The sequence below is a fragment of the Taeniopygia guttata genome, chromosome 1A, assembly GCF_048771995.1.
Source record: "Taeniopygia guttata chromosome 1A, bTaeGut7.mat, whole genome shotgun sequence".
In the NCBI taxonomy this organism is placed as follows: Eukaryota; Metazoa; Chordata; class Aves; order Passeriformes; family Estrildidae; genus Taeniopygia; species Taeniopygia guttata.
The window spans coordinates 28236923-28262433 of NC_133025.1; the positions used below are offsets into that span (position 1 = coordinate 28236923).

At 38.6% G+C, this 25511-nt stretch overlaps 1 long non-coding RNA gene across 4 annotated transcripts in view; it reads right to left on the reverse strand.

The window, feature by feature from the left end:
• Window positions 1-20412, reverse strand: part of LOC115491077 (uncharacterized) — a 40756-nt gene extending 20344 nt beyond the window's left edge. For 3 of the 4 annotated variants that reach the window (XR_012052953.1, XR_012052954.1, XR_012052955.1), the window contains exons 1-2: window positions 19990-20412; window positions 17259-17323 (exon numbers count right to left, since the gene is read on the reverse strand). This is a non-coding gene — a long non-coding RNA (uncharacterized lncRNA). Of the gene's footprint in view, window positions 1-605; window positions 681-1370; window positions 1458-17258; window positions 17324-19989 lie in introns of all 4 variants that reach the window. The other variant, XR_012052958.1, reaches the window with a different exon arrangement.
• Between the last annotated feature and the right edge of the window lie 5099 nt (window positions 20413-25511).

Genomic DNA, 25511 nt, shown 5'->3' on the forward strand with positions numbered 1-25511 from the left:
CAATATCAATCCCTGAGGGAACCAACTTGTGGCATGTTGCCAGTTTGAAATATTTACTGCTATCCTCTGTGTACAGCCTGGCAGCCAGTTCCCCATCCACTGCACAGACCACTTGCCTAGAGCCTCATGTGTCTGTGTCTTCAGGAGGACACCATGGGAAACAGTATGAAAAATCTTGGAGAAATCCAAGTAGATATCCATATTTAATTACTCTTTACTGGCAATGTTCACTACTTGCTCCACATCAACCAAGCAGGTTACTTTGTCCTAGAAGGCAACCAGGTTTGTTCGGTATTATTTGCCCGTGGTGAATCCAAGCTGTTTTTCCCAGTCACATGCTTCACCTAACTTGTAATAGCCTTGTAACAGCCTCTATGCCTTGAACTATCTGCTGGTACAAATATCACCATACTAATGAAAATGTTCCTGTAAACCTCTTCAGGCCAATCGTATGGTCAAACTGAGTCAAAGCTTTCATCCCTTTTTCTACCTGTAGCAAAATGTCAGATAATTATTGTCTTAAATTGTGCAACAGTCTGTAATTGTTAGCCCAGATAATCTGTCTCACATAATGATATTATATCAAAGCAAATAAAAGAGGGTACCTTGGGGTAGCCATGAGAAGAGAGTCATCCAGGTCTCTAATGCTTATTCTTGTGGGGTTTTCTTCAGCTCTGTCACTGTAACACCAGAAATTCTTCTTTTGTTATCTTTAGGTATTGCATTAACTATCATTTTAACCATGACCTTTCTCCTGTATCCATCCATCCTGTATACTGTATGAATAATTGTCTGCTGTTTTCTGGCTTTGATATGAATTAAACTGATCCATTAACTCATTATAATTTCAGTCCCTAAAACAGGCTTGTGGGATGCAGATAAGTTAAAGAGAGACTCTCCAACACTGGAAGATACGTGTACAATTAAGCGTCTTCTTTATTCAATGGTTGTCTTCTTTTGTGTGGAATATAGCCTTTTATCAGTTATATGGGTATTTTATGTAGCTATACAGTTAGATGGAAGAGTAAGTGTCCCCTTCATGCCCAGACTGTCTGTGACATCCCTTGGTTAAAGTATTTTGAATACTAATGAGGTTTTCACTGCCCCCTCTTTAGTTAGAAGTTAGTTCCCATCCAGTAACTACCTTGAAGATCTTGCTAATTATCTGTTTCCCCATAATTCCAATGGGTAAGAACCTGTCCAATCTGTGACAAAGAGGCTCAAATTATGCAGTAAGTACCCTGGATTCTCTGACTTTCTAATGCACCAAACTGCAAATACTGCAGCTTCAGGTGGATGTTAAAGAATTAGATTATTCCATTCAAATGCAATAATAAATGTATAAAATGAATAATCCATGAAAGAAATACCTTGCATTATTTCCACAGTAAATTAAGCTTGTTTTCCCCTGCATCTGCATTTCTGCACTGCTTCTGAAATGTAAGGGAAATGAAGAACTGAAAGCAAAAAAAATTATCAGTCTTGATGACAGCAGTTATGCTGGCTAGAAGATAATTTGAGATTTGGGGCATGAAGGAAGCCCTGGGAAATTACTTGGCTCAGGATTCAGAACTTGTTGTGAATGCTGTGGCTTTAAAGACAAGGCAGTAAAAAGTTTATTTTGTTAATGTCTTAAATGGCATGAAAGAAGTGCAGTTTCAGCCTGTCTGCAAATGGGAAAACAATGCTACGCTGCTTTTACTTGTGCTAAAGATTTGGTAGAATTTCAGTATCCAGAAAGCAACAGTTTTACAGTCAGATCCACATGGCTGTAAATCTACATCGTAAATCCACATGTTGCACAGACTCAATTTTAGGATGGAAGAATGTTTCTTAAAGAGTTGAGAGGAAAAACTCATGAGAGATTGTGTCTCAAAGGTGACACTTTCCCTTCCAGTCGCACAAGGACAGAGATGGATCAAGATACCTCCTGACTCTCAGGGTGCTTTTGCCTAGGGGACTGGGGCTCCCACCTCAACTGCTCTCTCAAAGTCACTGCTCCTGTCATCAAGCTGGTGTCAGCCTCAGGATGGAAGGGAGAAAGAAATACTGCCCTCTCTGGTGTAGCAGCACTCAGTGGCTGACTCCCATCACAAAACTGTGAGGTTCTCTGCTTTCACTCCATACTAAATAACTTTGTAGCTGAAACTGGCAGCCCACCACCCTTGCCGTCAGATGAAGTGAAATGCCTCTTGTTCTCCTCTTCCCATCACGCAGATGGGAAAACTAAATATTCAGTTCATTAGGACAAGGAAAAGACATGTGAAGCACACAGGGTTGTGTACCCTCCCCACTAAGATGTTTCTGGAGCCACGTGTGTCCAAATTACACATGACAATAGGAACAGTGAGAGCCCATAAGGAGAGCTCTCCAGGAAGAGCTCTTAATCCAAAGCATTTGCTTGCTTTTCTGGTTGTATTTGTGAGTCCTGATAATTGGTGAGTTCATGGGTCAGACTGCAGGCATGAGACATGCTATCTTTAGAGGTGCTGCATGGACAACTTGGCTTTTTGCCCATCTGCCTCTCAGGGTGCAGAAGAGCATGCTGCATATTGGTGGTACAGCAGTGTCCCTGCTCAGAAAACATTCCTCTCTTGACAAAGTCTTAAATATTTCATTGTTGTCTTCTTTGTTGTTTTGTTCTGGTCTTGATTTTATCAGTTACATGCAAAATAGTCCAAATATTTCCATACTGTTTTTTGGCCTGCCCTCCAGGACTCACTGAGGAAATGTTTAGAGCCCAGCTATATCCATATTTAATTACTCTTTAGTGGCATCAATGACATAAATAGAAAAAAAGACTGTCATGTTTAAGACTGCCTTCTAGCACTCTTATTCTGTTGAAGTATTATCTGACAAAGGAACAGATGTATAAATTGCCTGGGTTGTCTGGTACTGGGGTCTTTTGCACAGGGACGTGTTATGATCCAGCTGCACTTACAGTTGGTGAGTGCTCCAAATATTTTTGTTCTTCTGGATTCTACTCTACATTAAATACTTGACAATGACATACTCCTATGCTTAAATGATAGCTAAAATGGAGAAATAGAAGTCCTCTGCAAGTGAATAAAGAGAGACAGTGGAAATGTCTGAAATAATGCCCATGGTGAGAAGATTAAGTTATTTATTTCTAGCAGTTCACAGTATTATTGGCTTGTTCCTTTGTATTAAAACTTTTGCACTTTTTTGCTGGTATAAAAATGTAATTTTTGTCATATCTTTTTCCCAGGAGGCAGATGCTAAAAACTCCTTAGGAGCTGATTAAGATTTTTCTCACTGAGTTCACATTTTTCATATAATGATTTGTGAGTAGCCTGACTTGTTTGAAATACTAATGCTAGAAGTTTGACTTAATTGACTAAACCCTGGATTTTCTATAAACTTCATTTTTTTTCCTAATTTCTTTCATTACAGTGGCCTGCAAAGAAGTGGGTCAGCAATCATCATTAAAATTTCATTTCTATTGCAAACATGCAATATATTGTACCTGCAAGATGGAATTTTTATGCTAACTTCTGCAAAAGTGACAATTCTATCACAGAAAAGAAGTATATGCTGAAAACGCAAATTGTGGTTAGCTTTGACTCCAGACAAAGGAGCTTTATAATGGAACCATACCTATTGATCTAATATTTGTAATGCTTTCCCATTATCCATGAAATCCAAGACTCATCTCTAAATCACTTAATTCGGGTCCTTTTAAGACTTCCTTTACATCACTGAGTAATGGCACACCTTTCATACAATTGCACTTCTTAATATATTACCTACTAATTAATGCGCTTGGAAACAGTTTCTCTGCTTTCCACTAACTAACCAGGCAGAGTCCAACCTATTAGCCAGTATGTTGGTGAATATCTCAGCATCAATATAGAACAAGTAGACACGGCTATGAGAGGCAAAATCAAATTTGTCTTCATTAGGTTTCAAGTTGCTGCAACTCAAAATGTCCCTCAGACATTTTTTGAGGTTCCAGGCCTTGGTCAGAAGCATTTTAGACCCTGGCAAGCAGCTGGAAACAGCTGTGATTTTGAGTTTGAGCCATGGAATGAGTTACCAACTTTGAAGGTGGAACAAGCAGTCACAAAGGGTTAGATAGTATAGTAGAAGTAGCTACAAAATAGAGGGGAAAATTTTTTTGTATTGTACGGGGGGGTTTTAACACCTGTACGGGGGGTTTTTACTTTGTACAGGAGGCTCAGAAGTTCTAAGATGGAGGAAAGTGGGCTGATCCTGTCCTTCCTCCTTCTTCTTCCTTGCCTCCATGTTCTTGGTGATGCTGGCACTTATGGATTGGTTTAGAGTAGAAAAGCACCTTGTAACATAGGTAGTAGGTATTGGAGAAAAACTGTAAACATGGAACACGTAATGTATCATATAAAAGATAGCAGCAGCCCTGGGTGGGGAGAGAGAAGAAGAAGACACCGGACAGTGAGGGTGTCAGGAGTGTGTGGGTCTCTGCCTGGGCCGCAGACCAAAGCAGCCGCAGCCCAAGAAGACAATCTTTTAGATAACTCGCAATAAACTGCCTTGAGACCGAACAACAAGAGGCTGCAGAGTTTTTCTTTGGAAGCACGGGTTGGAGGAGAGACTTTACCACCACACGAGACCCCTGAACCAATCCTGGGGTTCTCACACAAGTCAGTTAAAGACAGGTATCTATTGATTTTGAAATTTGCTGGGATGCCAGGAAACTTAACAGAACTGCAAGTCAACCCCTTACTCTGTTTAATGCTTCTGTAAGGCTTTTCGTCCTGCTCTTTTTAGTCATCTACAGTTTCCTCACATATTCCTTCACATTTATTTCTGTTAAACTTTCCTAGTTGTTTTTCACCCAGGGTCTGAACTACTTCAATATCAGCTGTTAATCTTAGTGTGCAGTCTGAGCTTTTAAAATCACTTTATCCACCAGTTTTGCCCAGATAGGAATAATTAACTGCAAATGATATACAGTCTGTGCTTACACCTCTGTGGTATACCCTGTTTAACACCCATCAAAATACCCTTCTAAGTGTAGGAAATGGTGATTTCTTTGGTTTTGCTGAAGTCTGAGGGTGGTAATGGAACTTTTAGGATCAAGGAACGATTTTAAGCTGCTAAAACCCAAAAATCTTCCCAAACCTAGAAAGTACTTAGTAAAAACAACACAAACCTTCAATTCAAGTAGTCGCTGTGTAAGTATACCTTGGGTTAACTAGAGTATTTTTTAAATTATTTACATTGGTGTAAATTATTACTGGCATATAAGCCAGATGTCGCACTGCCAGACCCTTAGAAGCAGACTATTCTCAGACTATGTCTGAAACAGCAACAGAATTACATGTTCCATAAAACAGAAATGTTCCAAACCTTCTTTTCTGTCAGAAATGCAATAGGAGATCCTACTGTGTATTAGCCTAATGGCTGTCACATTCTCATACAAAAAAGGGAAACTTGTGCAATTTTTCCTTCCATCCAAGGGGATTCAGATTTCCTTCAAAACTCAGGATTTATTGGGCCAGAGAACAGGATGAAGAAGGAACACACCTGTATCCTAAAATTACCTGCATTTCTTCAGGAGTGAAGGGCTAACATTTTAATCACTGCTCCTGGGACCATGACTTTTTAATAGGAGATTGAAAAGCAGTGCTGGGAATGGTGCTTCTGGGTTGGGAAAAGTGAGGTTGAAATACCTCAGGTCTCCTCATTGGAGGGTAGCTATGGTTGGACATGATCCCTTTCTCTACTCTCAGCTGTCATACTTTTGCAGGAAGAAATGAGCCATGCTTGGTGCTATTAAAAAGAACAAGTGTGTCTCTGTCCTGAAGAGCTGGCTGCGGGCTCCCAGGTAAAATAGAGGTAGGGAACTCCTGGCCCAGCACTGCAGCATGACACTCAGCTCCCTGACCTTCCATGGGAAGCTTCAAGTTCAGTGTCCTGGCTCTTTGGACTCGCCACTTTGTATCACGTAAGTCCTAGGCATCCTATTTCTCTAATCAATGCTCCCCCTCTTATTCGCTGAACTCTGTGCTCATTTATCATAGAATCTAAGTGGGATTATAATTTTTCAGTTTAATCATTCCTGTTAAGTGTTATCTTTTCAATTGTATGGTCTGGTATACAGAATTGTGCAAAAGCCAGGGGTATTAGAGCAAAAGCCCGTAGTTCTCTACAATTTGTATGAGGTATCCCACCTACACATATCCAGAATCTCTCTCTCTCTCTTGCTCCAAAGTTCCTTTTGCAGGAATTTAACACTTGTTTGAAGAGTTCCTCTTTCTTTATGTCAGCCAGGTCTGGGATTTCTTTCAACCCAGTGTTATTTCTTCTTCCTCAATTCTCCAAATTATCTATTTTTCAGGTCTTTGCTTTCAAGATCCTGAAGTCTCTTATCTCTATCAGTAACTGTATCTGAATGCCTGTTTAAGCCTGCCTCAACTTCAGTCACTCTACCTTTTATTGTAATTCCCTGAAAGAGGCTTGCATCAAAGCTTCCATTGATGTTAGCTCAGACAGTAATTCTCTAATGTCTGCCAATCTTCCTTGGTTGTACTTTGTGTGCAGCACAACACTGGAGCTCCAGGACTTCCTGGGGTCCCAGTGCTCCTCTTTGGCTGCTTGCAAAGACATCGTTAATACCAGAAGTGCACCTCTGTACAAGTGTGCATAAGGTATCACCTTATCACCCCCGTTTTAGGAGGGGCTTTGGGGTAGTTTGCATTTTCTCAAAATAATTGAAAATTACATACTGATGGCTGCTTTGCATAACTGCTACACCCTTCAAGACATGCCTATTGCACCAAATAGCCTATACTATCCACTTTTTCTCTTAGATTCCTAAACTTTTCAGACTGTAGCAAAGGGTAAGATTAGCCTCTCTGATCCAGTTTGGGACACATCACTCATGACTGCACCTTCATGACACTTTCATGTGCAGATAATATAGAATTAGTTAGGAAAATGTATCATAAGTCCCAACCCCAATTACCATGTAAAAGTGGTTGCCCAGCATCAGATCTGCAGGTTCCAGCTTGTCCTTTTGCTAAAAAGCAAATTTCTGTCATTAAGCATATTACTTACTGATAATATGGCAAAAGGCCTAATCCTGAATTCTGCATTTATTTGAAGATGGTCTGTGCCTTCATCCTTCTTCCTAGTTCTCATGATGCTAATGCAGAGAAGAAATACCTCCTTTTTCCTCCCCTCCCCTTTGTACACTGTGTTCTAACTACCACTGCAAAAGTCATTTGTTATCTCCTTGAAGTAGTTGTGCTCAGCCTGAAATTATTCTCTCCTCAGCTGCTTTTACAGCCATTACCTGTCCAGACTGAAATAAAATTATTTTTGTGATGAGGCTACCTGATGTGCTCTCCCTGGCCAAGTGAAAAAGTGTATATCTAGTGCTCAGGAAATCATGCTGTAAAATGAGTAAATAGGAAATGCTGAGGAGACAGACGAATCCTAAATCCTATCTTCCTCTGGACCTCTCATATCTTTGTGTGAGCTACATAGAGCTCAGAGGGGATAATTTTCCCAAAACACTTATCTGGAAATAGACACCCACAGTGTGCAAGAGAACACCACAGGACCTACTGTTAAAACCATGCTGAAAAATATCACAGTTGTTATCTCCTATAAATTTGCCCTTTGGTAACCAGCATCCCTTGCACTGAAGTAACTCTGACACCAAGGATACAAGGCCCAGGAAGGTGCCCAGGTAGGGCAGAGAAACATGTAAGAGGAAGAGCACACCACATTGTGCTTTGCGTGAGAGCCCAAACTCACACACAGATCTCAGCTCACACAGCTTTTTGGGTGGCTTAACAGCTCAGCTGTGCTCACTAAAAACACAGCAAAGCAGACAACTGTCTAAGCAGAGCCTGCTGTAGCAGCCCACTTAGACCTGGTGGAAACACCATGTGCTTCATCCCAGCCCTGACTGCTGCGGTGAAGGCCCTAGCTTTCCCCTGGGAGTGTGCTTATAAGTGTACTGCAATGAAAGCTGCTGTGTTCCCTGTCACAGGAACTGTAGACACAGCCTAAAGGAGAGAATTCTGCACAGGTGATATTATTCCCATCTAAATTAAAACATGGAAACCCCTTATCCCTTTCTCTGGAGATGAAGAAATCGATCGGTAATCCTCAACCTTCAAGAAATGTATGAAACTGTTTCCTTTGCTTTAATCTACAGGGCATTCTGCTCTTGCTTTTTTTTTTTTTTTTTTTTTTTTTTACGTTTCCTCCTGGTCCAAAATCTTATAACCCTGATTTAGGTGCTCATATGCTGCAGTGAGTTCTAATCCCCAGGCAGCTTCATCATCTCTAAACTGTGCAGGCTTAAACCCTTAACCTGTCATAATACCATGATTAAGACCCATCATACATTTGAACAGTTTGAAAGCCCATGTCTGCTTCCTCATCAGACACTCTTACTCTCCAGTGAAAGGCAAAATCAATTGCACCCCACAGGAAAACAGGGGGAAGCCAAGAGGGTATTTTACACAGCCATTTACAGCATTATAGTCCAGCTCCCTGGCCAGATGTATTCTAAACTTCTACTGTTCACAGCCTTGCTGGTCTTTGTGGATGAAACAAAATAATAATCTCCTTCACACTGCTGATATTCCCAAGTGACTTTAAATGACCATAAACTTATATTGGAGTATTACATTTGTCCTATGACTTTTAGATCAAAATGCAGCACTTTGCACTACTTGTGTAAGTCATAGCTCTTCCCAGTGCATTTTTTATGATTTGGGAACTCCTAAAACAGCCCCATTTCTAACAGTAATCATAAGGATTGAATAACTGCATAGTGTCTAGTTTAAGAAGTTAAGTGGGAGTGAGCCATGAGTCCATGAAATCTCACTAAGAATCTTGCAAGTAGCACTGCCCTGCTCACAGAAAGGATTTCTTACTTTGTACCCTGCCATCTCAGAGGGTGTATTCATATGTATATGCACTCCTACTTTCCTTTAGAGTAGAATAAAAAGTTGAACTGGATGCTCAGTGCCAGAAAACTGCTTAAATCAAATCAAAATAGGAAAGCCATGCTTATGCACATCTCCACACACGGTAGATATGCTGAAACAGAGTATTTACAGCAGCTAAACAAAAATATTTGTATATGTAAAAAGCCTCTTTTTTTACAGTTCGCATATTAGTCCAATTTCTATCTTGCCTTCAGTGATCAGGAAGAAAAGAACTCTTATTTTTTAGTGACATTTCTGAATATTTTTAGTTCTCTGGTAGTAACCTTTTGTTTGGTAGATAGTAGAGTTTGCACAATACGTTGAGTATGTCATTAAACATTTGCCTGAAGATTTGAGTGTTAGCATCAGTGACAGAGTTTCCTAAACATGTCACATTTTCTTTGGCTGTCATGAAAAATTATAGGTACTGTGACTCACACTTTAATAGCAGCTATTTGTGATACTTTAACCTAATGTACAGCCCCAGAGGAGAAACAAGAAACACCAATAAAGCATCTGCCACTGGCTTGCTTGAACAGAGGGATTCCAAGCATTATTAGGATGCCAAATTAAAGAGAAAAGGCTCTTGTGTCAAATGTCAAAGGGTCTTGGTCTTTGTTAGCTTTACTGTAATTTATGTATTATCTCTGAAAGCATATAAAGAAAAAAATAAAAGAAATATTCTTTTGGTCTCTGGTGTCTCTTTCTCTGTACTTATCTGCATAAGTTCTTGTGATAGAAAGAGTTAAATACTTTTTGAAAAACCCACACTATCATTTAACTTTTTAACAATACATAATGGAAATATTTATTACCTTCTAGTGTATCTTATTTTTTCAATATAAATTTTAAAAATTAAAAAAACCAATCAAACCATATGGGTTTTCTGGATGCCAAATGGGAAAAAAAGACATTTTTGATTAATTTCTCCATATTTTCTCTTAAACATATTGCTCTTTTCTGCAAGAAAAAGTCAAACAAATTAATATTTCAGGTGTCTGTGATATGGAAACTGTTCTTTTCCTTTTTATCTGCAATCTTTCCCTATTTCTGTCAATACTTCTTCTGCCATCCTTACACACATCAGAAAACTTATTCATGTCAAAATTAGTCCATGTGTAAATGAGAATAGAAACACTTACCTCCTTCTAAGTTAAATTCAGCCTTATTTAGAAATGTTTTAAGAACTTGAAGATAAGACAAAATAGGGCACAAGGGCACAAATTGGTTTCTATAAATTCAAAGATTTAACCTATATGATTAGGATGATGATGCCAAAAGCTGAGCCCCAGAGGAAACACAAACAATTGTCACTGATAGCAGCCAGTTAACAGATTTTCCCATGATGGAGCTCCTGAAATCTAATCTAAGAGCAAAGATTAATACATCATTCTGCACCAATATCATCAGCCACCCAGAAATCTTCACTCTGGAGTAAAAGAACTCTTTAGGCTTTATAACAAAGGACAAAACTCTGCAATCCTGTGTGTGGCTTCACTGTAGATCATTTTATTACCTCACAGGAAAAAAAAAAATCCATAAAAAACACCCATGAAATGTGATGTTGTTTTTGCTTGTCCTCATGGACATTCAGTAAATCAGGCCACAGTACAGCAGCTATGTTCACATTTCAACATAAAACCCTGATATCACCTAAGCAGCTTTGTGAAATATGTTCTCAATAAACAGGACTGAAAAGTGAAGCTGTTATATGAATTAAAGTACAAAACATTCTTAAGGAAGCTTGGATTCCCTTTCCAGATTTTCTCATCCAACATATTCTATCTGTTAGGGTGGTACCTGCAAATTTATAAAATTTTATCAGAAATTTGTTGATTACACTGCTTGAGCAAGGCAAACCTAATAATGATTTTCAGGAAACCTGAAGTCTGACTGACATCCTCTTTCTAAATTTCCACAGACTGCTTTTTTTTTTTTCATTGGCTGCACTCACCCCTCTGAAACAAGTCTCATGTTTCTACGAGATGTATTAGCACAGGTTCATCCATCACTGTGGGCCTTAACTTTGCACACCAATGCAGCCCTAGATCCTTCCTCACAGCAACACCAACATGCATTTCTGACCAATAACATATAGCTGGGGGGGAGCTATCATACACTACTTTTTGTAAGTGGATTATGAAGACAGAGCAAAAGTTTTTATTATCGTTTTACACCAAGGGACATACGTGAATGTTGCATTTCTCTTATCAAAATTTAAATGAAACTGTTTACTAGAACAGAAGTATTGCAGCTGTCATGCATTGTTAAAAAATCAGAGACAGAACTAAGACTTGGAACCCTACTATCTTTTCAAATGAAGATTGCAAAAAAGAAAAAAATACAATATCGGTGACAATTCTCTTCAAAACAGGTTTTTCAACACTTTGTAAAAGGATGAGGATTCAACACCTAATCCTAATGGACATTCCAAATTAAACGTTAGGATTAGGTGTTTAGATTGAAGCTGTCCTTGTGTAGAATGCCACTTTTTGTCCCAGTCCTATGAGAAGACATATTAGCAGTTACAATCTGCAATGCAATCTTTCACTGTTTATGGCTTGGACTAGGATTCTATCCATTACAAAGTCTACAAAGTTCTTTGGAAGACACCATCAGTGTGGTCTTGCACTCGCACAGCAGTACATCCACCTCACTGGGATTCAGACAGTGTAGAAACAAAGATCATCTAGCTCTTGTCCATAGACCCGTAGCAAAGCATAATTTCAATGTGAATTATTGATCAAAAATTTCCCCTGAATTGGACATTTCCCTGTCTAGAATGAAGAGAGACTTAGCACAACACTTAGCACATTCTGTAAACTATGCTTCTATAACACATTCAAATGTTGTGAGAAGTCATATGTGAAAGTAAACTATATTGTCACTGAAGGACAGAGGAAGGGGGAGAAGGAGGGAGGTTACAGAAGGAAAAGCAATCTACAAGGTGGAAGGAAACATAAACCATCCTGATTTATTCTTTTTCTCCACCCCTTCTGTTGATTGCTTTTCCTTCTAGAGACACATCTTTTCTCTTCTTCTACAAGGTGGGATGTGAACTGATTTATGTTGCCTTTCCAACAGATAGTTAAACCACCTTCCTATTCAAGAAAAAACATTAAAAAATTAATAAAGTGTACATTGTTCAACTAGCTTTATTTATCTTCACTGGCTGTTTGGTTTTTTTAAATTTCATTAAAATCAGCCATGTTAGTAATATATAAAACACCACCTAAATCGTTACTTTAACTAGTAATAAGTATGCCATATTGGCTTAAGCGAACCATTCAGCAGTAGGTCCTTGGAAAACATCAGATGTAAATGAGCCTTGGATTATTCTGTGTATCCAGATACAATGGGTAAATATGTATAGCACATAGAGGTCAATTTATACCCTATTTAGCAACTCTGATGACATAAACTGCTATTTTTTCTTGTAGAAGCTGCTCAAGGGTGGAGTAGTCATTAAGAAGCAAACTGGTCCCACAGAATTACCCCATCAGTGCCCCCACATGGGGCACACAGGGTGACTCTGAAGGCAGCTATATGGGAAACCCCACAACCTTACAGGGAACTGTTGAGTTCTCCCCTCAAAAGAACTGAAGCCAACCCTGGGATCCACAGTGCAGTCATGTGGGCAGGGGAAGTGCCCAGGTGGTCATGGCCTGGATGTAGAATTAATCAAAACGAGGTCATTTTTTCAAGTGTGAGGTTCACTCTCATGTTAGAAACATGTTTTCCTTTGCAGCAGAAAGTTTAAATTACACTTCATGTAAACATCTCAACAATACAAGCGATGACTGCTTGTGACTTATGTGAGAAGGAAGCTTCCACACATAGAGACAAAACATTGTCTTTACACAAGGATCACATCTGGAAAATTATGCAAAGTAGGACAAAAAAAGCATTATCTTTTCAACCAAAATTTTCTGAAAAATTCTCCAGTTGCATATTAACTTTTCAATACAGCACCAGCATTTGAGAAGTCCAGGTGTTATGAAAGGCAAACTACAGTAGGTCAGTGTTTCCAGTAGTGAATTACCATCAGATTCAGTTTCTCCACCAGCTCCTCTGAGGTTTCAGATCTGACAGTAGATGGGAAGCATAGGATATGAACCTGCATCTCCTGTTTTGTGGTACTGGAAACAGTAGTTTCCCCTTAGCACTGATGTGGCTGCCAGGTAGATGTATCTTTTAGCAGGAACCTGGAGCCCGACTGCTCCAGGTAGTGATGCAGTGGCTTTCCTGACTTATTTGCCTGATTGCAGATCACCTACAGTGGACCTTGCCAATTTTTTGATCTGCTAAGGCCTCATGTGTCTATATCACAGCCTCTGCCTGCTGCTATTGGTAGAAGAAGAAAGCATCTAGACAGGTCTTACTTCAGTCTTAGTAAGTACAGCAGCATTTTTTCACCTCACCCCCTATGTCCTGTTGGCCTTTTAATGTGAGGTCCTTTCGAGCAGTAGTTTTTGTTACAGAGATTTAATAAGGCACCTGGTTGACAGAGCTGTACTGCCTGCTTGGGGCCTCTAGGAATATTAAATCTTAAGAGCACATGGAAACAAAGACAGCTTTTCAAAGGTCTCTACAGCCTCCGCCAAAGTGACCTGTCAGGGCTTCATCTCAACCTGACATTTTGACAGTGCTCTTCAAGTAAGAACTGAGAAGACTGGATTTTGTCAGAACTTGACTTGAAAGGATTTTCAACAGTTCCATTTCTTATTTATTCCCTTCTGGCAATAAAAGTTTTACATGTGAGAAATCTCATGAAGCAGAAAATCCAGCTTTTAAATGGCATTCCCTCTTGGTTACAGAGGATACTAGAGTGACTAAGTCCATATCATAGCTTCAACATGATTTGGCTGCTCACACTCCCTGCAGGAAAGTTGTGTAATTTCTCAGGATTATCTGGATGACATAATTTTTTAAAAGTTGCATTCTGAGACTGCATAAAACTTCCATCACCTTCTAACATAGGCAACATATTTTTAATACAAAACAGACCCCTCAGCTGGGTAAGGAATACAGTATGAAGTAAATAATGTAATATTTCTTTTGTGTTCTACATTATAGCACAAGATATTAGAAACAATACTCTGGCACAGTAGTGCTGACACCTTTGAAAATGATTTTGTGCTGGTTCACTCACCAAATTTGCCTTCCGTGGAAGAAAAATATTATGAAGCCACTTAGGGGGAAATGAGTTCTAGAGGTAGTTAATCACTACCTGTGCAAGTGCAAGGTGTGGGATGCGAGATAGGACTCACAGGCAGCAAACAGCAGGCGAGACACTGAGAGAATGGATATTCTGAATGCCATTAATTTGCATTGAGTATATGGGGGTAGAAGAAGTGGTCTGGTTAATTAAACTGTATCACTGAAATGTATCCAAAACAGTTTTAGTTTAGCATTAAAATCAGCTTTAGCCTACATTCCACATGGGTTACATTGAGATAATTTATTCTGTATCTGAAGAAGTTCAGATATAGACTATGCAGTAACACTGGCTTTGAAGAGCAGAGTTACTTGTGAAAATATCTGTATGCCATTCCAGTCTCTTCACTCATTTGAAAATACCAGTACAGAAAAAAATTAAAGGATGAGATTCATGGAAGGCTGATTGCTACAAGAGGCAAAAGTAAAGTGGCCTGCTTTTCACCTCTAAGTATCTGTAATGAAAACCACTGGAGTTGGATTCTATCTATTTAGTCCTTTGTGTTCATCTAGTAAATCACAATGCAAGCCAGTAGGACTAGCTCTGACTTTGAATATGAGCAGTGATGTATGCCTGTGCTGATGAACACTGATGGGATGGATAGAAGACTAAAATAACATCTGTTTGATCAGCACCTGTCTCTATTCACTTTTATTATCTTCATCACATTCCCCAAACAATAAAATGGGTATTATTTGCGTAGATAATACATAAGGGAAAGGAGTGCACTATACTCACAGATGGTAGTCCTTCATCTCAAATTAAAATTATCATCTTTTGGTAACCCAAAATTTGCTTAAATGAAAGCAATAAAGACCATAAGAGTGCAAGGAACAACCTTATTGTAGAATGTCTACCCTACTTTTTTAGGGAAATAAAATATTACCTTTAACTATTTTTTAAACTTTAATTTCATTTGAGGTTTTACCATCTGTGTGTCTACTGAACTCTTCCCTGTGCTCTTAGTAAGGTGATTAGTTTCTTGACTTAGAATCTAGAAATAAAGCAGGCTGGAGAAATGTTCCACAGAACTTTTCAAATTTGACTTTAAAAGAAAATTTTAATACCTGGAAAGTTACAGAGCTCTTCAATGTGAAGTGTATATATACACTTCACGTAAGTGTATATATATTGGTGTGTGTATATATATATATATTATATATATATATATATATATACTCAGATTTTCTACTTTCTGGAATATTCCATTAAAGGAGAATGAACAGAAGTACCCTAGAAAAGTTGTCAATAATTCCAAGAATTTTTAGATAAGAATATGGCTCACTGAAAGCACTACTGATTATCTGAAATCTTGAGCTTGCAGTCAGATTTATGATCAAGGGAATTATCATCTTTTCACTCCCCAGAACAGTTCTGCACTTGTGACCTGGAAGCATTCAGGACAAGATGAATCTTGTAAGGGTTTTTAGGACCAGCTCCTGAGAAACCACAGCCACAGAAGAACAGAAAGTATCCAAGCCATACAATGCAAAGACAGTTAATTTTGTACTTAAGTAAAAACCCTGTATGAAAGTGTTTTCTCACTTCTGTTACTCAGTGTGTGAGGCACTACAGGGACAAGAAGGAATTAAGTATCGGTAATGAAAGTGCCTGTTACAAAGACGTTGCTTTGTGTCCTATTCCTAAGCAAAAGAGCTGCAAGCACAGAGACCAATGGACACCCAGAAACTCTAATAAAATTGAAGTCTGAGGATATTTAGTAATCATATCAAATGTTTGTCACACCCTCCACACTTCCTGCCACCTAGCTTTTTAGTTTACTTCATTTCCACCAGTTATAATCCTAGGTCCTTTGTGATCAATATGGTGTACAAATTAGAAAACCATGGGATCACATGTGAAACAAGGCTCTTAAACAGGATATGATAAAACAGTTGGTGAAAATGGAATATCGTGAAAGAAATAGTCATTCAGATCAGAGATCTAAAAGAGGCGATATATAAAACATTGATTTAAAATAAATATTTTAAATTTCCATCTACTAACCTCTCCCAAAAGCATACATTGCTTTTCGGTGTGCAGTTCCAACATGAAATTTCAAAGCATGTAAAATTCCTAATAAGAAACCATATACTAATAAGAGACAAGTAAATTCAGATGCAAGCTAGCTGACAGGCCACAAAATGCAAAACACCAAGAAAATAAGCATCTATTTTGTCTCTCTTTGTAATGTCTCCTTCATTTGTAATAACTGGTTTTAGTATCCTGCTACAGACAATAAAATAGATACCTACAAAACTGACTGCAGATAGGTGAAGTATCATTAATTAAGAGATAATACCCCTTGAAATCACACATTGCCAGCAGTTTTCAGTTATGATCCATTAATATTTTAACTAGCAAGTCATTAATAGTGGTAATAACCAATTCTAAAGAGATTATTGCTTGAATAAACTATTTTTAATGATTTTAAATATTCTGAAAAGCTTGGTCTGTCTTAACTTTAAATTTTGATCCTTTTTAATGCCTGTGTAAGAAGAGCAACTTCTATTCACACTGAAATAAAAGCATTTCTGTGAGTGCTTAACACAATCTTACATGGAATTTGTTCACAAGTTGTACAGCAAAAGGTCTCTCCTGCCTGTATTATTATATCTGTGATGTTGATAGTCAGACATGCCTTCTGTAATCTGCCTTCTTTCTTTTCTGATGTCTGCTGTATAGCTTGCCTTGATCAGGGAGGCCTGAAATACTTCAGTCATAGCCTCTAATCCAATCTCTTGCATCAAACTGTGGCTCTCTTTTGATTTAGCTGGGTATGTACAATTACTCTCAGGTGAGCTTCTGAGGGGCAAAGAGATATAGTTTACTCCAGGCAACATTATTTTTGTGCCTGTACACAGAATAAGTCTAATATTTAGGCTCTGTCCCTCTGTATCTATTAAAATACTGGAATTTATTTTACAGGTATCTCCCCAACAAGGTTAAATCATATAACTCTGGAGAAATAAGTTGACACAAAAATGTATATTTCATGAGAATGGTCCCAGGCCTATATCATGTTCATACAAATATAGCTAGGGATAGGAAAGACAGATAAGAAAAATAAGACATAAAGAGTCTCTTACCCCTCTGGAAAGCAGGGATCACTTTCCCACAGGAGATGGTATTTCCCAGCTTTGATCCTATCGGGCTAGCAGGAAAGAAATCGTATCTGTTTTATGACACTCCCAAGTTCCCTTCTCTAAACCTCTACTGGAAATACAGCTTTTTAAGCAGTCAATCATTTCCTTGACTCAACAAAGGTATAAAAAATTTACAGACAAAATCTTGGCCTCTCTACTTGTATTATAGACAAGAGGAACAGGATCTAACACTGCGCAGAAAACAGATCCAGGAGCAGGCAGATAGCATCAATGCAAAGAATATAAGATTTTCCCATATTTTCATATTTTCATTTTCTCACCCTCATTAAATTATAGTCTGTCTTTATAAATGGTCATTTTAGCCAAGATGTATACAGAAGTTAAGTCTTTGTAACAGTTTTCTGTTTCTAGAGACATAACGCCTCCTTTCCAATTTGGCAATTATTTTGCATTGTCAAGAACAAAAAATTTTCTGGTGGGCAGGTGTTTTATTGAGGCTCCATCCCACAATATTGCAGGAATAGATGTTTCCTGTATTTGGCCTGGCAGTTCCTGAGGGTAGAAATGCTGTCAAACACAACCCAGCAGTATTGTGAGAGGGATTCTGTTGAGGAGTCAGTCTAATCTCAGTCATTTTAGCATCTCATAGGGGATGATTGCACACAAAAATGTGAGAATGCATGAGGTCTCTTCCACAAATAATGCATATAGAATCAATTGGCACCATCTGCCCCTCAAAGCAATGCTTGTATGCATTATCAATGTACTATCCAAGAAAATAAAGGCATGAATGAACCAGTATATTTGATCTTTTGAGACAGAATTGGCATTGAACACAAACAATACAATTATTTCCACCGCCCCTTTTCGTGATTCCTCAGAAGCCCAGGTAATTGCAATGTCTGCCAGGAAGTCCACAGCTTTACTGTATCCAGGCTTTGATGCTTTGCTTCTTCCTAAAGATGCATCAGTAGCACAGATCTTACAGGTTCAGACTGTTCCCAACAACCATAGTATGCCTTTCTCCGATTCCTTCTCTAGCTGTCCTTTTTAAGAGAGCTTTTTGCAAAGATTGATGCCTCAAGCTTTAGCTTTCATATTTTCCAAATTGTGTACTGCATTAGTATATAACTCTGAACTTCATATAAAGTAGTTCTCCAATACAGTTTAGTTAGACAAAACAATCCTTTTCCAGCCCGAGAACCAAGGACATCACTGCAGCTTCAGACCCAAAAAGTATAAACAGGGAGTTGAGGTGAGCAATTTGGGAGGATGGGACTCCATAACCTGAAGCTGTAATTGGACAATTGTCTCCAAAATGTAAATGGACCAAAACTTCTAAAAGTGTGAAGAGGTGTGGCCTGTTGTCCATCTTGGGTGTAGCCATGGCCAGGCTCTTCTACTGTCCAGGATGTATTCTTTGAAAACCTTTTAATAAATACCTACTTTATTCCTCTAACATTGTCTACCCTCTGTTCTAGGTTGCCTCTTGAGGCATCAAGATAATAGCTCCATTTCCATATAGAAAAAAAAAAACATTCCTAGAAAGACATTTGCAGATAATAGACAAGGTATAAGAGGTTTATATATTAACTCATAGCAGTCTGGTAATTATTACAATGGGGGAGGGGAAGGGTGATTTAAACACTGGTAATATGACAAGGAATCTCACTTCAAGTCTGTTAGATATGATTCTTCCAAGTCAGTAGAGACTGAAGGATATTACCTTGTCCTGTTTGGACAAGTTACTTGGTGGCTTGCGAGGCAGTGTTGACAGGCAGTCAGTGGCAGACTTACAAACAGAAGTAAAAAAAAAATACAGAATAATTTCTTCATTCTTCCCTCTTCTGCTAGGAAATACCAAAGCTCATCCCATTCATATACATCTAGTTTTCTGCTTTTTAAAAGGAAATATTTTATGGTGAGAAGCCTTTGCTTTCAAACCTAGAAAGTTTATCATTGAGAAAAAACCATGGTTTCTGGATGAGTAAGTAGAAGGCTGTGGTTTCACCTCATGGTCCTGTGTATGTCTCATTGAAATGCTAATCCAAGACTAAGAAAGCCATCATCGTATAAATACAGATGACAACACAGCAAACACAACAAAATACAGAATGGGGAAGCCTCACTGCTAGAGTTCATTCACCATAACCTCCAGGTTATGGTGAAGCATATATATTCATATGAGGAAATGTGTTAGGCTCCAAAAGCAATTATATTAAAATTTAAACCTGTTGCAGTGGGGAGAACAGAAACCAGGAAAGTGAGGTCAGGGTAAGAAGGAAGTTGTTTTCTCTCCTTTCTCTGTTTTTGCTGGGTAGAAGAAGATTTTAGTTGCCATAGCTGCCAAGAGTCAGTGATGCAAATCACTAAAAATAACTCTTACCGCTCAGAAAGATACAGATCTTACAGATCAGGCAAAAATGAAGTCATTCCTTCTGTTATTTACTCGCTTTCTGCCTCCTTCTCCAAAAATACTCCCAAAATGGAAGCAGGATATTAAAGCAACTAATATTTTGTGATGATTTATACCTGACCTGCTTCAGACACACCTTTAGATTTGCAGTCTCCCATGCACAGACCCCTGGAAACAGGACACAACTCTATGAAAAATACTTGCAACCCACTCTGAGGTCCATCCTCCAGAAGTAATTTTCAACCCACCTAGTCAGAAAAAGCATTACATGTTTGATGGGAAAGGATCAGGACTTACCTCAGGAATAAAAAGGATGATAAATAAGGATGAAAAAGAAATCAGATCTGAAATGCGTATGTGATACGGTGAATCTTGTCCTGTATCAATCTGCTCAAGGCCACCTTTGCACAGCAACACAACAGCAATGGTAAAACACCAGCTGTTCCAGCAAGATTGGTTGACATCTTCAGAGAAAAGACCTGTCTGTGGTGCAGCATGCTCTCATTGTGAGCTTCTCTGCAAGACTGCATAGCTAGGGCACTTAGTGGATAGTTGTGAAGTAAGCAGTGTTTCCAATTTTCTTTTTAACTCATCTTTACAATTATGCTGTCAACTGGAAATGAAGAAGGAAGGCGGCAATGAAGCAAGAATATTCAGCCACAGCTGAGAACAAAAACAGTTGGGGTAAATGCCAGCTACAGGTAGACAAAAACGTTTATAAATATGTCAATGAAAAAAAAAATGAGGGAAAGAAAGCAAAATAGAAAAAGATGTTTTAAAAATAACTAGGCACAAAAATGTCTAGAGACTGAAATATACTGCTGAGGTTGAATCTATTTTTCACAACAGAATAATAGGTAGAAAAGCTGAAGAGCTACACAGACATAAAATTCTGCAGGTTTTTTTATACTTTATACCAGTCATGGGTATTTGGTTGATGCAAAAGTCTGCGCCACAGTTAGAGGGTGACTGGGAACTGAATATTTTGGGATAGTACCTAGAAATCTACCTGTGCATAATTTGAATGTTATCTCTGATTAAATTGCCTTTCTTAAAACTTCACTTACTAGGAAAGGAAAGACATTAGTTACTAAATACTTGAACTGTATTTACCTTTAGAAGAGCTAGCAGATAGCTTCAAGTTAAAACTACTGCCTGATCATGCTGCTATCTGCAGAGCTCAAAGTAGTCTGTGGTTATAAGCAACCTGATCTAGTGGGTAGCATCCCCCATGGTGGGGGAGATTGGGACTAGATGGTATCTTCAAGGTCCCTTCCAATCCATGATTCTATGATTTTGTCACATAGCTCCATGATTGTGTGATGTGCAGAGGGCATGGGCAGAGGCTGGGGCTTTGCAGAAAACTGGATATAGTTTGCTGTAGATGTAAACTAATGACCCATCTTCTAGATCACTGGTCTTTTTTGTGGCTTTCATCGCAATTTCTTCTTTTGTGCTTTCCACAGCTTTAATATTGTGTGATCCTACTGCTAGTAACTGGAGCAGAAGCTGCTCTCATTGCTGATAAGTACTTATATCACCATATATTTATTACTCATTCTCTCTTTTCCTTGTTACTGGCCCAAACATCTGGTATATATTTGTTGAGATAAAAAGATGCTAAGTACCTATTAACCTTGCATAGAGCCTTCTTTGAAAGACATCTCTTATGTAAAAGGAAAAAAACCGAAACACATTCCCTTCAGTCTTCTACCATAACCTCTAAGAACTCTTTGAAGACAATTTCTGTAAAACCAGTAGACTCTGCCAGTGAATTTCCATGTATGCTTGGATTCTGTGTTGCTTAGTGAGATGACTTTTCAGTCATGGCAGCAAAACTTGTAAATGTAAGCAAAGTCACAAAAAACCAAGGAATTTCTACTGGCTGTTCACCTCTTATATCAAGAGCAATATCAAGATGCCTGTTCTGGAAGAATAAGTGTACAGGTGATGTGAGGTACCCTTTATGTAACAACCTTACAGATGATGTGGTCTACTTGAATCCACACTAAAAACTGCCTTCTATATGTAACGGGAAAATACCTCACATGCTTATCAAAACCAATAAGAAGTCAAAACTTGGTTAATTGCCACTGGTTTCAAGACAAGAGGTGCACTATTGTGATTTAATGCAAGTATTACATGAGAATTCAAGAGCAGACCTATGCGATTTAACTTATCACTGCATTCTGTGATGTTTCCTAAATCTCTGGATGTCTGAAGCACAGTCTGTATCAGAGATATGGATTTTGGTGAACCTGTTATATAGCAAATTAACATACAGACTAGATTCATGTGGAAGTCCACAAAAAAGAGTACTGCCAGGCACTGCAATCCAGAGAGTTTGAGAGTCAGAGGAATGGGGCATGGATGTGAAGTGGGAAGTGCAGAGCCACAGAGACCTAAAGTGGGACTAATATTTACTTTACCACCTTTATTGACAGTCATGAAGACTGCAAAATAAAACCACATTCATTAAATTTGCAGATGATGCTAAATTGGGAGACATTATACAAGTCAGGATCAAGAAATGTAATATAGAGCAACTCAGAGAAATACAGGCTGAGAATACCAAAAGGAGATTCAGCTTGTTAAAAAGCAAACTAATGCATGCCAAAAGGGAAGAATAACTTGGGCTGGGGGAAGCCACAAATTCAGTAGAAGGCAAAAGCCTCAAGCTAACAGTGGGAAACAAATTACATAGGAGCACTCCCAACAGGATGGGTGCAACGGGTAGCACAGTTGTGGGCTGCAAATGCAGAGGCACTGGCCCATAATCTGAGAGATTCAAGCCATCAGGTTTTATGAGGGATACCAATTAGCTTTGAGACAAATATACATGACAACCCCCTAACTCAGATGTATTTGTGAGGTGAAATTTCTACAGATAGCTTCTGGTGTGTAAATTGTCTCTGGCATTTGGGGTACAGAATCTGAAAGCAAGGAAAAGTGTAGTGAACTCAGAGACACAGTAGTGCTTCAAGGATGGTAGAAGGTGATAAAGGACACTTCCATGACCTATGTATGACACAGCAAAGTCCTACAAATGCCTGAAGAAAAAGAGCAGTTAAATCCTGCAAATGAATCACATCTAGTCCTGTTGTCATCTTTATTATGATGCAAGAACAAAAAAAAAATAATATTTACTAGCATAAACTAGTCATAATATCTGGAAGATCTTACTTGTGGAATGTTTTTTGAGTAGGGGTGATGAAGAAGATGACTTTGGAGAAGCAGCCCTGAATGGATAGCATGGTTATGACAGAAAAAACCTTTTCCTTCTTTGATACTTATATTAAGTTTGAAATATCTGTGTCACAGCTGTGTGTTCCAATATTTACTTCTGTGAAGTAAACAGACATTCAAGAAAATTAAAACAAAAGCAATAAAAGAAGAAGAAACTTATATGGAATCAGCATTGAAGTACAGGAGCAATGTTTAAAAGAATAAAACAACCACTGAACTAAAAAAAAACTATTAGACCTCATGTTGTCAACTACAACTAAAGTGAGCCAATCATAATAAAAAAAATAAAGATGTTGAATTGCTTCAAAGTTCATTCTGTATGAAAATCAGGAAGCTGTGGGGAGGATACACAGGGGAATGTGATCAAATATGGATTAATATCCTACATGACCAAAGGTTCCATATGCCATCTCACAATGGATACAGCAAGAGTGAAAATGGCCACTGGGGATAAAAGGAAATTACTAAAACAGAAGGACATTCAGAATTATAAATTATGCTGTATGAAAAACTATATGACAAAAGATGGAAGACAGTATATGTTTCAGTTCAACAACATGGGTTACTACAGAATGCTAAATACAAGAATAAACAAGAATGTTTATGAAATCCTTTGGTTTCTAACTAAGCTAATCAGGTACATGACAAAACAGTTAGATATTTTTTCTGGGGCTTTCAATTTTACTCAGGTTAAGAGTTCCAGTTGAGGTTGAACAAACAGCGTGAAAAAGATTGTATCCATGAGTGAGTGTGTTCTTGATTTGTCTGACATTATTTATGCCTTGCTTAACTATTTCTGCATTCAGATATGAATGGAAACACATCCCATGTTATTAAAAAAATGTCCCCAAGCAAATCTCAGCTGGTAAAACTTATAAGCATTTTGTCTCAAACAATCTTGGATGGTAGATTTGAAATTTTAATTTGAAAAGCTAAGCCACTAGCACATCTGCACTTGGTGGAATAGGTATGTGAACATTGCAGCTGATTTTGTGTTGTGTATGTACTTAACTTTATGCCTGGCATGTGGTGCCTTTGCCTTCAGCTCAAAGAGGAGCTCACTGCAGCTCCTGGCAGTGAGTGGAACATCCTCTGTCAGGTCAGAGTGGGTCCCAGCCTGCAATGAGACCATGCTGGCCCTCCTGGTCCTTGGGCACATTTCACAGTAAGATAGGGTCTTTCCAAATGCAGTTTGTGATCAAAGGCTGTCTCTGGGGGAAAACAAATCAAGCTTTTATGTAGTTTTCAGATAGTTAGAAGCAGTTCAGGCTTGTTAAATAACAGAAAGAATTTCTGCAGAATTCATCAAATATGAAATACATTACATACAATACATTATCATTACATGATAATGAAAATTTAACTGATTTCTAGAGCTTACTTCAGTTCCCCTACTGTTTTCTCTACAGAATAAGGCAGCAAGCAGCTGCAAGCTACCCTACCTTTTGTATATCCTCAGTGAAATATTTGCTTAGAGCAGGCAGAAAACCACTGACATTAGAGGAGCCGCAGGGGTGTCAATGAGGGCACAATTATAAGTCAGTGTGTTACGCAGTCATCTCAGGGGGACTAATTTGGCCTGCAGGTCTTTATTGCTGCTGATGGTAGGCAAAACGGTGGGAAGTTAAGGCTGACAGTAAAAGCCCACAGTGACCACAGGAATGGTAGATACAAAAGCCATCTTTTTGTTTGTAAGCTATGCCTGTTTCATGAAAAGACAATAAACATAGGTCTATTTCTACAAAGTCACTGTTTTTTCAGAACAGAGGTGAATTTAACTATACCTCACACAAAACCCCTTGCAAAATCTCCCAGTTTTCTGCTCCTGCAGGGAATCTTTCTGAAGCCAGGCTGTAACTTTGATCTTTCTTGTTATAGCCATGACTACTTAGTTATAACTAAAAGCTTTAGAGACCCCACTGCTTCTGCACCACGATGTGATTTTAAATGGCTTCTAGAGAAAAGATAACTGAGATTTATGGTTCAGTAGTTTGATTACAGCATCATCCAAAACCTTAACATAGAGTTACACAGTAAGACACTGGGCAGGGTGGAAAGCACGAAGAAGGAGGTACTGCTAGAGAGGGTTGCAGCAGGACAGGGAAGAAGACATAGAAACAGGCTTCTGTTCCTCTCCACATAGGTGGTACATGTCATATATACATATATGAATGTATAAATCCCAATTGTTCATCTAGGGACTTATGGTATAGAGATTTTAAGAGTTCAGATCCTACAGTGCTGAAGCCCAGCGTGGGCCCACACTCAGCCGTGCACAAACCTGAACTCAGACTCAGCACAGATCTCCTATCTATCTCTTGCTCTGCTCAGGACACACCTGGAAAGAAGACTGAAGTATTTCTTTGCCTCACATCAGCTGATATAGTATTTGGAAATGGGCAGGAGAAAGACAGAAGGTCACAGGAGGAGTCTACTTGGCATATAAGTGTGCCCTTGGGTATATTATTAAGTACAACCTGTGGATGTTCCCAGGCATTTCAGAAGAGTGGTTAAAGAGTCAGAATCAAATTTATTTCAGCTGGAAAATCAGAAGGTTTGAAAGTTGACCTTGA